The sequence below is a fragment of the Arachis ipaensis genome, chromosome B1 (genome assembly GCF_059453495.1).
Source record: "Arachis ipaensis isolate K30076 ecotype BB chromosome B1, ASM5945349v1, whole genome shotgun sequence".
Taxonomy (NCBI): Eukaryota; Viridiplantae; Streptophyta; class Magnoliopsida; order Fabales; family Fabaceae; genus Arachis; species Arachis ipaensis.
The window spans coordinates 92,830,796-92,838,284 of record NC_142436.1 but is presented as its reverse complement, the minus strand read 5'-3'; the positions used below and the strand labels follow the sequence as shown (position 1 = coordinate 92,838,284).

General features: G+C 39.0%; 1 non-coding gene across 1 annotated transcript; it reads left to right on the top strand.

Moving 5' to 3' along the window:
- The first annotated feature begins 311 nt into the window (after nucleotides 1–311).
- LOC148577484 (small nucleolar RNA R71) lies at nucleotides 312–418 on the top strand. Its single transcript, XR_015903994.1, has one exon. It is a non-coding gene; the product is annotated as a small nucleolar RNA R71 (small nucleolar RNA).
- The last annotated feature ends 7,071 nt before the right edge of the window (nucleotides 419–7,489 follow it).

The following is a 7,489-nucleotide window of genomic DNA, read 5'->3' as shown; positions in this document are numbered from 1 at the left end:
GGGTTGTTGATGAAGTGGAGATTGCTGCTACTTGGTTCCTCTCCATCTTCTTGGTGAGGTCAGCCAGCTGCTGGGTGATGAGCTTGTTTTGGGCCAACAGAGCATCTACATTGTTTAGCTCCATTACTCCTCTTGTGTTCCCTCTTTCGGAAGCATAGAAGTAGTCGTTCTCTACTACTGTTTCAATGACATCGATGGCTTCCTCAATAGTCTTCTTCTTGATCAAAGATCCTCCAGATGAATGGTCTACGGCCTTCTTTGACTCATAAGAGAGCCCCTCATAGAAACTGTGCAGCTGCACCCATTCATTGAACATATCTGGTGGGCACCTCCTTGTTAAGTCTTTAAACTTCTCCCATGCTTCATATAGAGTCTCACCATCTTGTTGCCTGAAAGTTTGGACCTCAGCTCTCAGCCTATTGATTCGTTGAGGAGGGTAAAATCTTGCTAAGAATTTGTTCACCACGTCTTCCCAAGTTGTCAAGCTTTCCCTTGGGAAAGACTCCAGCCACTTGGCTGCCTTATCCCTGAGTGAGAATGGAAATAAAAGCAGTCTATAGGCGTCAGGATGAACACCATTAGACTTCACTGTGTCACATATTCTCAGGAAGGTGGTTAAATGTTGATTTGGGCCCTCTTGGACACTTCCTCCGAACGAACAGTTGTTCTGCACAAGGGTGATGAGCTGTGGCTTCAGTTCAAAATTGTTGGCAAGGATGGTCGGCTTTTGAATGCTACTTCCATAATTTCTTGGGTTTGGATTGATGTAAGAGCCTAAAACTCTTCTATCCTCCCCAGCATGATTTGCTCGACCTCCTCTGCCATGGTTGTGAGCCTCTTCTTCATGATGATTTTCCATGTTTTCTTCCATGTTTGGTTCAAAGTATTCCTCAAAGTGTTCCTCCTCTTCTTCAGCACCAACTACACGTTTGTCTTTTGCCTCCCTCCTTAGTCTAAGGAAGGTTCTCTCAGGTTCAGAATCAAAGGAAGTTGAAGCCCCGCTTCTTCTCCCTGTCATACAACCAACAAGTACAAGCAAAGAGAATAGGTGCAGAAAGTATATCCGTCAGAATTACTGTTAGTGTGAGTGATGCAATATGTCAAACAGTTAGTGGGTTAGTGCAATGAATGGTAAATAACAAAGAAAAAGTAGGGGGAAGGGAAGAAATTAACTAAAACAGGAAGTAAATAACTCAAAAAGAAATTTAAATCAAACAAAAATAAAATGCTCAATCTAGTTATCCTCCAATCTAATCATTGTTGATGCACAATCAATCCCCGGCAACGGCGCCATAAACTAGATGCACGAAAAACTTGTCTCATAACAAATTTCCTTCGGCAAGTGTACCGAATTTGTCGTCAAGTAAAAACTCACAATAGAGTGAGGTCGAATCCCACAAGGATTGATTGATCAAGCAACTTTAATTAGAGGAATGTTCTAGTTGAGCGAATCAGAAATTGAGTTGAGAATTGCAGAAAATTAAATGGCGGAAAAGTAAATAGCAGAAAGTAAATTGCAGAATCTTAAATAGGAATGGGGGATTTGCTCATAAATGTAAATGACAGAAATTAAAGAGAATGGGTAAGATCAGAAATGGGGAGTTCATTGGGCTTAGGAGATGTTGTATTCTCCAGATCAATCTCATTTTCATCTCTTCCTCAATCAATGCACTCATTGATCTCGTTGTCAATCTTAAGTGATTGGATTACAATTTCTTGTAATTCAATCTCTCAAATCTTGATCAATAGCCAATTCCTTGGTCAATTGCTCATGAGAAGAGATGAAGTATGGTCACTGATTATACCACATGCATTTCCCAAATCAAGTGTTGAGAGGATTATAGTCACATATCCATCCAAACCCAATTTGGTCCAGCATGATAAAGCATTTCTAGCTTGATCTCTTCATTCCTCTTTCAAGGTTCAGAAGAGATCCAAGTATGAATAACTTCTTTTCCAAGATAACTACCCAATTGGATGAAGATCGAAAGCTTTCAAGTAAAATCAAGAGAAAAGATAGAAGAAGAATAATGAAAACTAGTATTGATCCATCAAATTACAACAGAGCTCCCTAACCCAATGAAAGGGGTTTAGTTGTTCATAGCTCTGGAAAATGAAAACAAAGATGGAGAATACATGATGAAAACTAGAAGTGCAGAGAAAGTAAAAATACAGAGAGTAGTTCTATGCCCAGAGGCTCCCTCTATTTTTTCTTCTTCTAAATAATTCAAAGCTACTCCTATATATACTACTCTTCTGTTCTTCTAGTTGATTCTTCAAGTCTTGGGCCTTTGGATCTTGAGTTTGAAGCAGTTCTCTTCTTCATTGTGCTTAGCTTTTACTTGCAGAGAGAAAGTATGAAGTGGGTAGGGACTTTGGCTCAGGAAGTTAGCGGTGTTAATGTTCAGTGAAAATATGGGTTCGAGAACGTTAGTGACAATCACCTTTTTCACTAACGTTCCTCACCAAAGTTAAAAGCCACGTTAACCTCAACGTTAGTGGCACAAACGTTGCCACTAACGTTTCCACTATGTCCTTCGCACACGTTATTGGGACTCAACTTTCCCAATAACGTTGAGAAGCCTCCCCCTTCCCTACGTTAGAGTCCACGTTAACTTAGTTAACGTGGCTCTTTTAACGTAGGCTTGCCATCCTTTGAGAATGTTAGTGACACTTACCATTGTCACTAAAGTTCCAAATTTCCCCTATTTTCCACGTTAGAGTCCACGTTAACTAGGTTAACGTGGCTTCTAACGTGGCCTTGCTAGCCATTTCCAACGTTAGTGACAAAGTTGAGTGTCACTAACGTTGGCTCATCATTCCCTTATCCACGTTAGCTTCCACATTAACTAAGTTAACGTGGGAGTTAACGTGGCTCATGGTGGCATGTGTGGCTCCTTCCAATGTTAGTGATAATGTTGGGTGTCACTAACGTTGGCGATCACCTTCCTTCTTCACGTTAGCTTCCACGTTAACTAGGTTAACGTGGGAGTCAACGTGGCTTATTGGGGGCTTGTGTGCTTCCAACGTTAGTGACAATGTTGGGTGTCACTAACGTTGTCGACCACTTTGTTTCTTCACGTTAGCTTCCACGTTAACTAGGTTAACGTGGGAGTTAACGTGGCTTAATGTGCTTTGGCCAACGTTAGTGACAATGTTGAGTGTCATTAACGTTGGCTTCCTCCCTTTCTTCTTAACATTAGAGGCCACGCTAACTAAGTTAACGTGGACTCTAACGTGGCCACTCATGATCTTGGTCCAATGTTAGTGATAATGTTAAGTGTCACTAACGTTGGCTTCATTTCTTTACTTCCACGTTAGAGTTCACGTTAACTTAGTTAACGTGACTCTTAACGTGGGCAATGATGGCTTCGAGAACGTTATTGGCAATCACTTTTCTCATTAACTTTGCAAGTTACTCCCATTCCACGTTAGTGTTAACGTTAGTGTAACTAACGTAGCCACTAATGTGGTTCTTCTTTGCTTCCCTTGTCCTGAAATCAAGCAATAAAGTGCATCAAAGTTCTAGTCCAAGTCATGGGAAATGCAACATCCAATTTGTCCTTAAATTCATGCAAAATCCTCATAAAATCATGTAAAGTGCACAATGTATGCTTGAATCAAGATGTAAGTGAATATCTACCCAAAACTAGCTTATTTCCTAAGGAAATGCATGAAACTACCCTAAAAACAGTAAAGAAAAGGTCATTAAAACTGGCCAAAATGCCCTGCCATCAGAAAGTAAAGACGTCAACAAGAGAAAATAAGCTAAGATGCTAAAATAATCGTGTAGAAGAGAAACTAAATTAAAACAAGATGGAAACTTGAATTGGAGAAGAAATAAAACAAAAAACCCTAAAACCTAGAGAGAGGAGAGAGCATCTCTCTAGAAACCTACATCTAAACCTAAAGTGTGAATTAATGAGAAGTGAATGATTCCCCCCTTCCTGCTCTATTCTGCAGCCTCTAATCTGTATTTTCGGAACTGAAACTGGGTCAAAAGTAGCCCGGAAATCGCACCCAGCATTTTCTGTAAATTGCAACACGTGACTCTCGTCACGCGTACGCGTCAGCCACGCGTACGTGTTACTGAACGAATTCCTGGTCATGCGTATGCGTCATCCACGCATGCGCGTCAAGTGTCTGCTGCACCAATCACGCGTACGCATCGTCCACGCGTGCGCGTCACTACCAGATTCTGAAATCCTTAATTTCTTGTGTTCCTTCCACTTTTGCAAGCTTCTTTTCCATCTTCTAAGCCATTCCTGCCTTATAGACCCTAAAAACACTTAACAAACATATCACTGCATCGAATGGTAATAAGAGAAGATTAAAATTAGCAAATTTAAGGCCAAAGAAGCATGTTTTTAGTCATAGCACAAAATTAGGAAGGAAAATATAAAACATGCGAATTATATGAATAAGTGTGAGAATAATAGATAAAATCCACTCAATTCAACAAAAAATAAACCATAAAATAGTGGTTTATCAGTATGCACACTTGCTGATTTTCTTCTCGTGCGTACACACGCATCACTGTGCATACGCATGACTGCACGAACTGCCAAACGTGCATACGCACGTTTGCTGAAAAGCTCCAAACTCCATTTCTTCATGAATTCTCCACTTTTGCATGCTTTTTTTCCTCACTTCTTCAATTCATAATTGCCTACAAGCCTCAAATCACTTAACAAACATATCAAGGTATCAAATAGAATTAAAGTGAATAAAATTTAGCAATTAAAAGGCCTAAAAAGCATATTTTTACTTTCAAGCATAATTTAGGAAGAAATCATCAAATTATGCTCTTTCAATGGATAAATGTGAGAAAAGTCCACCAAATCCACTCAATTTAAGCAAATAAATACCATAAAATATGGATTCATCACATCCCCACACTTAAACAATAGCATGTCCTCATGCTATATATCAATAAGGATACAAGAAAGGAGTACTAATATTTATTCAATGCAAGTAAACTACCTTATGCAATCTATCTAAATGCATGTAACTACTTGGTCAAAATAAATCAAATTCCAAGAATTCAAATATAAACATAAGGGCTAAAGCAATCACAATCAAATTAAATTCACAATTGAATTGAGTTATTGAAAAGAATTTATAAACTTGCAAAATAAGGGATGATCATAGGTGAAAACATGTGATTGAGCAATCGAACCCTCACCGGATATGTATACGCTCTAAATGTCGAGGCAGCTGGCACTAAACATCAAGTCATGGCATTAACGCTAGCTTGACAGCAAGCTTGCATGAAGTATGAGGTGCCTGGCACTAAACGCCAAGTAGCGGCATTTGGCGTTTAGCGCCAGCTTGACAGCATCTAATTTCCTCCTTTTTCTTCTGCACGAACTCTGTCAAACTCGTCCAAATCTTTTTTGAAATTAAGCAAACCACAATGTGCATCAAAGTAGCATTCAAACAGGCCTAAAACACTAAAATCTCATAAAAACTTAATAAATTTATATCTAAATTACTAAGAAAATATAGAAAGGATGCTCACGTATCACAACACCAAACTTGAATTGTGGCTTGTCCTTAAGTAACTGAAAACAGTATGAACCTGAGAAGTGGGTTCGCCTAGGAGTTGTTTTTCAATTAAGCTCCTGTCCTTTCTTTGAGTGGAGTTAATCACATTGTGATCCTGAACTATTTTGCCATCTCACTATCATTTGAAGCTCAGGAATGTTAATGTCCTTCGGAACTAGAATTCGGATAATATCATGAATTCTTTTCCTTTTAACCTCTGATTAATCCTTGAACACAGCATTTTTCCCCTTTTTTCTTTCCTTTGGTACTTTACACCTTGAGCTTAGCCGTGACTCTAAATATTTTGTCTCAAGCTTTACTTGACACAAAAACACCATAAGCACTAAACTGGAGAACTCTTTGAGTTCTAATTTTTCTTTTGAATTTTTACCAGCTAGTGGTGCTCAGAGCCTTTGGCATACTCTTTATTGGCATTTGGCTTTTGTAACACCCTACCACATAGAGCTTTACACCTAGGACGTAAATCAAAGGTGGTGAGGCGCTATGACCTCTAAAAGTAAAATTACATATATAATATAATTGAAGGAAATTGTAACTAGGAGCCTTGAAAGAGAAGGGTACAATCAAACAAAATTGAAGATACAACGCTCATGAGAAACGAAAAGAGAGGAAGCTTATACAGAAAACCAAGGGCAAATATATAGAAGTAGAGTTCCAAAAGATAGTTTATATAGTTAAGATCTAGATATGACTAGCAAAACAAAGGCCGGCTAGAATATATACCTATACAACCCAACAGTAATCCAATAGACATAATACAAATCCTAATTCTCCAAAGTCATCCTCTAGGAGGGATAAAATAAAAGATATACAAGGCGGAGATTCTATATACATATATAAACATAAACAAAGTACAAACACCGATTGCCAAGATAGTCCTTCGATTCCAAGAGTCTCCAGAATGCTCAGTGCGGTGACTCGTGTCCTGCATCTGAAAACAACAACATATGTATGGAATGAGAACCGGGGGTTCTCATCATGGTAAAGGTGCCCACATAGTTAATATAAAAGGTCTCCGGATAGCCAGAGGCAATCCTAAGACTTCGATACTCATATTTAAACTTAAAGATTATTCCCTTCATGTCAACTCAACATTTCACTTTTTGTCTCCTCTAACCCTCCAAATCTCTGGTGGAACAACCCTCGTCACTCCTCCACCAAACAAGGGATCTCACAGTTACAAACACATACAAGATAGACAAGGAAAGCACAAGTATATATAGCAGTTACAGCAAGTAGAACAAGTAGCAGATAAGCAGGGATAAGCAGTTAAGCAAACCAATACAATGCATAATCAAGCAAAACATACAAATGCACATGATGTATGCCTGTCCTACTGACCGAGAGCTCATGTGTCGGTTACTTTGCTAGAACCAGACACACCCAGTAGCTAACTCGAATATCGTCTCTCTGACATGCTCCACACTCTTGGAATAGTGCCCATCACACTCTTAGAATATAGTGCCTACAACACTCATGGGATATAGTGTCCGCTGATGAGCAGATATTTTTTACGCTTTTTGACATCATTTTCATATAGTTTTTGGTATATTTTATTTAGTTTTTATAGATTTTAGTGTTAAATTCACATTTTTGGATTCTACTATGAGTTTTTGTGTTTTTGGACAATTTCAGGTATTTTCTGGCTGAAATTTAGGAGCTGGAGCAGAAGTCTGGTTCAGAGACAGAGAAAGCAGTTTAGATGCTATCTGGATCTGACCTTCTTACATTCTGAAGAGCTTTTATGGAGCTATAGAAGTCCAAATAGAGCGCTCTCAATGGCTATGGAAAGCGGACTTCTAGAGCTTTCCAGCAATATATAATAGTTTATATTTTTTTTTGGATTAGAAGGCCCAAAACTGGCATCCAACGCCAGCTTCCTGCCCCTTCCAGGCATCCAGCGCCTAAAAGAGCAGAGACC